Source organism: Sorex araneus, chromosome 4 (assembly GCF_027595985.1).
Source record: "Sorex araneus isolate mSorAra2 chromosome 4, mSorAra2.pri, whole genome shotgun sequence".
NCBI classification, from domain to species: domain Eukaryota; kingdom Metazoa; phylum Chordata; class Mammalia; order Eulipotyphla; family Soricidae; genus Sorex; species Sorex araneus.
This window is the reverse complement of record NC_073305.1, coordinates 97,024,666-97,032,438: the sequence shown is the minus strand read 5'-3', so window position 1 is coordinate 97,032,438 and position 7,773 is coordinate 97,024,666. Positions and strand designations below refer to the sequence as shown.

Here is a 7,773-nt window from a genome sequence, read left to right as displayed (position 1 = left end):
CACATTTCTGGGTCTCAGAGATACCAAGTATGTTTCCTCTTTAGAGATTTTCTACATAGGGGTTGGACAAGTGTCTCCATTAGATAACTTTCAATGGTTAGCCCTTTTTTGTCCCTCAGATTTCATCTTAAAAATCATATTTTCAAGAGGATTTCTTTAAGACTATACAATATCTGGTACTCTGTCCTTATAAGGCTGTTTTGTAGTATACATTGAGTTTTATTTAATTTGGGGTGGGATACCCAAGAGGTGCTCAGGAGCCTGGAGGCCCCTCCCAGTGATTCTGGGCCAGTGGCATCGGTTCAGTGTAATGACGAGAGGATGAACTGCTGTTCTTGTCCCAAAGTTTCAGGGATGATCTGGACAACTGAGAGATGCTCAGAGCCCTCCCAGGCTGTACCTGATGTTTTTTGGGGGGTAACTTGTGGTGATAGAGATTGAGCTGGGATGGAGTGGTCCACAAGCATGGCATGTACCTTAAACCTCATACACTTTCTTGAATCTGTCTTAATATTTAACTGTTACTGACTTTCTCTTACCAGGCAGTAAATTTCATCATTACATACTCTTGCCTAACTTAATCACATCACTATGTGTTTAACAGATATTTGAATCATGATAAATGCCATATATTTATTAGCTATATCCCATTGGAGTATATATTATTTTAATATATGTATCACATGTATCTAGAGTTCTTTCTTTTGAGCACTTTCTTTCCTGATCCTGAAATTGTTCCTCAAGTAACATATTCTCCAAACTGTCCATCTTTATAACTGCTTTCAGCTGAATATATCTCAGTTTGTCACACTTTTTATGACATATTTTTTAAAAATATTCCTAATTTTGTAGTTTATATACAAGGAATCTACTTTTTCAGTCAAATAAAAACATTTACTCAGCTTTTACTTGACAAAACTCTGTAGTTTTTAAGATGAATATCTTCATGGTTACATGTAAAGGTAATAAGGCATAACTCTGAATAAATTAATTACTAATACATTTAATAAATAATGACTATGAAAAACTATAGGCTCTCTAGAAAAGGGGTAGCCAAACTTTCCTCCATTTCTGTTAGATTGCTAGTAGCCACTACAGAATAAACCGCAATTGTATCCAGTCTTAGAGGGAAAAGATAGGATGTTACAAGTGATATGGAACTTTTGGTAGGGATGGGGTATGTATTTATGACATTGTTTTTTAAAACAGAATATTTACCAGAAGTTACATGTGATTAGAGATTTGAAGAAAAGCAATAAATAATTATGATTTATTACCCTTTCTCCTACACACTTTTGTTTGTTGTTGATGATATTGTTGCAATACAAGTTGAGTGTATGAGTGTTGTCTTGCACTCTGCTTACTGTGGGTTGCATTTTTAGTTGCCAGATATATGTTTTGTTTATAGTTTTTCTGGGCTTTGCTTCAGTGCTTATACCTATGTTCATTAGGAGTCAGAGTTATGGGGCTGGAACAATAGTTCATCGGGTAGGACGTTTGCCTCGCATGCAGCCAACCAAGGTTCAATTCCCAGCATCCTATATGGTCCCCCAAGCACCACCATGGGTAATTCCTGAGTGTAAAGCCAGGAGTAACCTCTGTGCATAGCGGGTGGGATCCCAAAAGCAAAAAATAAAAAAAAAATTTAAAAATTAGAGTTATTAGCCATTGCCTAAGCACATCTTTGTAGTTATGTTTACCAAGAGGTGCACCATTTTTATGGTACTTACAAATCTGGTTGTGATCTGGCCAGAAGTCACTTGCAGCATTCAGAATTACAGACAGCAGTGCTGTCGGAAACCAGTGCAGCACTTCTAGGGTTCTGCTTGTGCATGCGGGACACCAAGGACTTGAACGCATGGCCATATGCTTGAAAGGCAGGCGGACTGAGTCACTGCACTATTCTGGCACCAGAAGAAGAGAATATTAACCACTTTGAGAAGAACAACTGCTTGAGGTAGAAGAAAGCATACCACATTCAAGAAAAAAAATCAAGGTGAGGGAAATGACATTAATGACAGAACCAATCGTAATGGATGAAGTTGCTAAGAATTAGAATGCAAATCAGTGCGTATTTTTTTTTTTTGCTTTTTGGGTCACACCTGGTGATGCACAGGGGTTACTCCTGGCTCTGCACTCAGGAATTACCCCTGGCCGTGCTCAGGGGACCATATGGGATGCTGGGATTCGAACCCGGGTCGGCCGCGTGCAAGGCAAACGCCCTACCCGCTGTGCTATCGCTCCAGCCCCGGGTATTTTGTTTTTAAGGCTATATTTATTAAGAAGCTGTAAATTAATGAACTCATTCAGATTTATATGCTTGGCAGTATAGTATAATATCACAAATATAAGGTGCAATTTGAGTAAGTTAACAACTATTTGAGGAAACAAGAAATGATTTGATAACAAGAGGAAATAGTTGCATTAGTAGAGATGAAGATAAGAATAAATAGTGAACTGTTTTTGGGCATTCCAGATTGTGGCTATTGTGTGTAAACAGTGCTGCAATGAACATAGAAATGCAGATGTCATCTCTACTATACCTTTTTGCCTCTCAGGGATATATTCCCAGGAGTGGTATTCCTGGGTCAAATGGAAGCTCAATTTCTAAATTTTTGATAATTGTCCATATTGTTTTCCAAAATGGCTGGACTAGAAACTCTGGTACATCTACACAATGGAATACTATGTAACTGTCAGAAAACATGAAGTCATGAAATTTGCATATAAGTAGATCAACATGGAAAGCATCATGCTGAGTGAAATGAGTCAGAAAGAAAGAGACAGACATAGAAATATTGCACTCATATGTGGAATATAAAGTAGCTGAGAGGTACAAGCTTGCAATGATGCAATTTCTGGCAGATATTTCTTTGGACTTAGTTTTTAAATACAAAAATACAGAAATCCAAAACTGTGCGGCTGCTAATGTGGCCACTCAACCTCATATATCTTCATTCTCAGCAATGGAAAACAAATTATCATATGCTTCCTTTTCAGCAGGTCCGACTTTAGGAGGGAGAAACTCCAAACAATAATAGTGAGTTTTTTGTTGAAATATTGAATGTAATCAAAGTAAAGTGAAAGTAAAGTGAAATTTATCAGTTACACAGGCGGGGTAGGGGGCTAGGGAGGTGGGGGGAGGGGGAGGTATACTGTGATTCTTGGTGGTGGAATATGTGCACTGGTGAAGGGATGGGTGTTCGAGCATTGTATGACTGAGACTTAAACCTGAAAGCTTTGTAACTTTCCACATGGTGATTCAATAAAAGAATAAATTAATAAAAAAAGAATAAAGGGGAGGCACCGGCCCCTCCTGCTGCTGCTGAGATGTGACCCCCGGCCCCTCCGCAGCTGCACGAGTGTGAATCCAGACCCAGCTGAACCAAATTCAACATGGGCAGCTACTTGCAGAATGTCTCCAGCCTGAGAACCAAGCCGCAATCCCATGCCCGCCCAGGAGGGGAAAGGTATTTCTCTCTCTCTCACCTGTCCCTTCCCGGGGATGAAGGGCGTGGGGACCGCCATATTATGACGGCCACAGATGGGGTTTACAAGCTTGCTATGATCCAATATCCAGAAGAAATCTCCCTGGACTTAGTTGTTAAAGTACAGAAATCCAAAACTGCGCGGCCGCAGTAGGCTTCATTTCCCTTCACAACAGGTCTGACTCTAGTGGGGTGCTCCTAACAATAATGGTGAGGATTGTGTTGAAATATTGAATGTAAACCAAAGTAAATAGAAAGTAAAGTGAAATTTATCAGTTACAAGGGGGGGATGCAGGGGTGGGCGGGATGGGAGGCGTACGTGGTTTTTTTTTTTTCGGTGGTGGGATATGGGCACTGGTGAAGGGATGGTTGTTTCAGCATTGTATGACTAAGACTTAAGCCTGAAAGTATTGTAATTTTCCACATGGTGATTCAATAAAATAAAATTTAAAAAAAGAATAAATAGTGAAAAGACATTTCAATAGAAATAAATTAAAATGTAAATGTTTCAACATTGCAAATATTATTGGGCTGGATAAAATAATCCATTGGTGAATATTCATGTATCTCAATTAAATTGAAATGATTGTCATTCATAATACTTTGATATAATTAAACTTTTTAAATGCCTATAATAATAATAATCATAAAATATAGGTATTTTATAAACCAGAATTCCGGTGAGAATTCTTTTGGTGAAAAGTCATGTCTCTAACCTTTCCAGGGGACTTGGAATAGACAGAAATAAAAACATCTGGAGAATCCACTTCAGGATAGCTTACTCATTGATTGTGTTAAAAGCTCTTCTCATAGTCATATCCAAAGGGCTGCTTGATCTTCCATACAACATTGCAGCTGTCTTCCTTGTGTCGGTGCCCAACAAATAGGAAAATAAATCTGACAATATCTCGGACCTAATTCTGGAAACAGACACAGCATCATATCTGACTTTATTAGATATGTCAAAGAAATTATTGAACTCGCTCAGATCTAAGACTCATGTGAAAGAGGGGCATGTTAGAGAATTGCACTTGATGCACATTAAGTGTGTGATTATTTTTTATCAGTAAAAGAAATATTAAAGGATGCACATTGTGTGATATTTGTTCTTTTTGTTGGTATTATCTTTACTTGGGGGTTATAGCATTCAGACTGATTATTCAATGATCAGTGACATTTGCTTATTGGAGTCAGTGGAAAAATAGATCAAATATAGTATCCAAGTGCATATACAGAAAGAGTTTTACCCAGCTTAGAATGCGAATTTCTAGAAAGCAAAGATTTTATCTGCTATGCCATTAAATGGTAACATTCGGATAGCACCTGATTAATATTTGTTGGTTAGTTCATTAATTGGTATGCATCAGAGTTGCTAAATACAGCTGTTTAACCCAAGGAACCAAACTTAAACTTCCTCTCCCTAGAAATGGCCATATTATGTCAAATACTTGAAAGTAGTAAGAAGAATAAGAATCACTCATTATACGATATTCTTCTCTGGGAACAACCCCCAAACAGTGGGTCCCCTAGCGTGTCCTAGAGAGTCTCGATCAGTCCAGCAGATCAATTGAGGTGTCCAAGGATAGAGTGCTGTTGGGCCATGAGCTTTGGGGGATTTTTCAGGTCTAGCAGTGCTTAAGGGCTCCAGAGCTGTATCCACTGATGCTACGTGGGTCATGTGCTGCTGGGAATTGGCCAGCTGTATAGAAGAAGTGCACCCCAATCCCTATGCTAGCACTATGGCCCCAAGTTGGCTCCTTTTACATTGCCCTTTTGTTTTTTTTTCAGTATTCACTAACCAACTGCACAATAACATTCCATAATTTTTGCAGGGATCAATAAATAATCAACCTATAACTTCTGAAAATTAGTTCTTTCTCCCTTTAAAAATGAAGTCGATATCTGCAATCCCATATTATTGTCCTGTCATAAAATTTTCAAGACTTTAAAAAAAATCATTGAAACCGCCTTTTGTAAGAAATGTTATGCTTTAAGTATACTATGATGCAGTTTTTATAGATCAGGAAAATTAAATCAACATAAAGTATCAGAGTTCTTATAGTTTCTTGATTTCTTATATTACATTCTACTCACATATTGTTGAACCATATTCTCAAGGTTTAATTTTTTTTCTTCTTTTTCATAAAAGAGGGAATAAATGTTGGTACAGAGTAAGGTTGCTTTCCCATTAGTTCATATTGTTAAGTTTTCTGTGCCATACAGCCTCCTATGATCATTATACAATTCAACATTTTTAAATTTTTTTATTAAATCACTATGAGATACAGTTACAGTCTTACAAATTATTAATTATTACATTTTAGTCATACAATGATCGAGCACCCATCCCTCCACCAGTGCCCATTCTCCAAATCAATGTTCCCAGTATCCCTCCCTCCACCCCAATCCCTTCTCAACCCTGCCTCTGTGGTAGGCCCATTCCCTTTTACTCTCTCCTTTTGGGTGTTATTGATTGCAATACAGGACATATCAGCATTTTTTACTTAATCATCTCAAGGTAAACATTGTTATCCCCCTCCTTTATTTTTTTAAAAATACTTTGATTTTGGGACACACCAGAATCAACTCAAGCCTTCTTCAGCTCTACACTCAAAGCCACTCCTGGAGAATTCTGGGAGCTATATGGTGTGCTGGGCATTGAACCCAGATCTGTCACATTCCGTGCAGTAACTCTTTCTGCAGTCAACATGTACCATGTCTCTGGTCCATTTCCCTTTTTTAATTCTTCTTTTTTTTTTTCTTTTTGGGTCACACCTGGCGATGCACAGGGGTTACTCCTGGCTCTGCACTCAGGAATTACCCCTGGCCGTGCTCAGGGGACCATATGGGATGCTGGGAATCGAACCTGGGTCGGCCGCGTGCAAGGCAAACGCCCTACCCACTGTGCTATTGCTCCAGCCCCCCTTTTTTAATTCTTACCAAATTTTACTTATGTGAAAATTTCTAATGTTGTAATTTACTGTCTCACATCATTTTGGCCTTACTAAAAGTTAATTACACATGGTGTATTTATAGATTAATTATATATTCTGGTGGTTCATTTTATAAATAATAAAAGTAGATCATATGCCTTTATGATTAATGGTCACAAAATTATAATGAAGAAATTATATTCAAAATACAGAAGTTATACATTATATGTACTAGTAGTTCATTTTACTAATACTTTTACAAATTCTTTTTTTTTTTTGAAGATAAAATTGTCTAGTCAAAATTTCCAAGTTTGGGGGTATGGTGCTGCCAGCAGGTCACTCTGTACGTGTGAGGCAAGTGCATCAGCAGTCTGATGGTGCCTTCAGACTTCCAGATACCCCAAAATTGCTACTGTGCCTTTGGCCAGACTCCAACAACTTGAGGCCAATTTACCAAGAAATTAAACGGCCAAACGTTAGGTATGTGGTAGCCACACCCAAGAACCACCTCCGGCTCAGCTATATAAACTCACTTATTGGCCATATTACAGAGACCCATAAATCTTGAAAGAGATAAAAAGATACAGTTAGGGAAGGACCCCATGACTGAGATCTCCAGGCCTGCTTGGATCTGGACTGGGCTTCCTTCCCCCAGGTTCCCAGTTTTCCAGTAGCTTGGCAGCCACACCCACAAACTGCCCTGGCACTGTGTAATCTCATCAATGGCCAAGACTCAGAGACTATAAACTAAAGCTCCTGGAAGAGAACAACACAGAATCTCCTAGACAATATATTCTGTCCATAACAAGCAATACAAAACAAGTCGTCTAGCATTGCCTTTTTGTCAGGTTTGAATGGTTGTGAGACTGGTGTAGAAAATTAAATGATCAAATGTAAACAAAGTAGAGACAGTATGGGGTAAATCATCTGCCACACAGGCAGGAGAAGAGTTGGAACGGGGTGGAGGGGAATACTGAGGATTTTTGTGGTGGAAAATATGCACTGGTGAAGGGATGGGTGTTTGATGATTGTATTACCAAAGCCCAAACATGAAAGCTTTGTAGTGGTATCTCACCATGAATTAAAGAAAAGGCGTGGGGGAAATTAATAATGAAATAATAAAATAAAATTAACTTTCTGAATAAAAAAGAAAAAGTTATGTGGAGTTTATGCCCAATTCAATCAGCTTAATCAATGGCTGAATAAATAACTCTCCTCCTACAATATAAAAAAATTAATCTTTTTGGAATACAATTTGTTAAAATTTCTTGCATAAGGGTGAAGAGCTCACCTTACATGCAGTTAACCCTGGTGTGATCCCTGGCAACTAGTACTTCTCCTGAGCAATGTCA

General features: G+C 38.3%; 1 long non-coding RNA gene across 1 annotated transcript; it reads left to right on the top strand.

The window, feature by feature from the left end:
* The first annotated feature begins 3,081 nt into the window (after positions 1-3,081).
* Positions 3,082-4,574, top strand: LOC129404423 (uncharacterized). Its single transcript, XR_008629854.1, has 2 exons — positions 3,082-3,470; positions 4,213-4,574. It is a non-coding gene; the product is annotated as an uncharacterized LOC129404423 (long non-coding RNA).
* Positions 4,575-7,773: the final 3,199 nt, after the last annotated feature.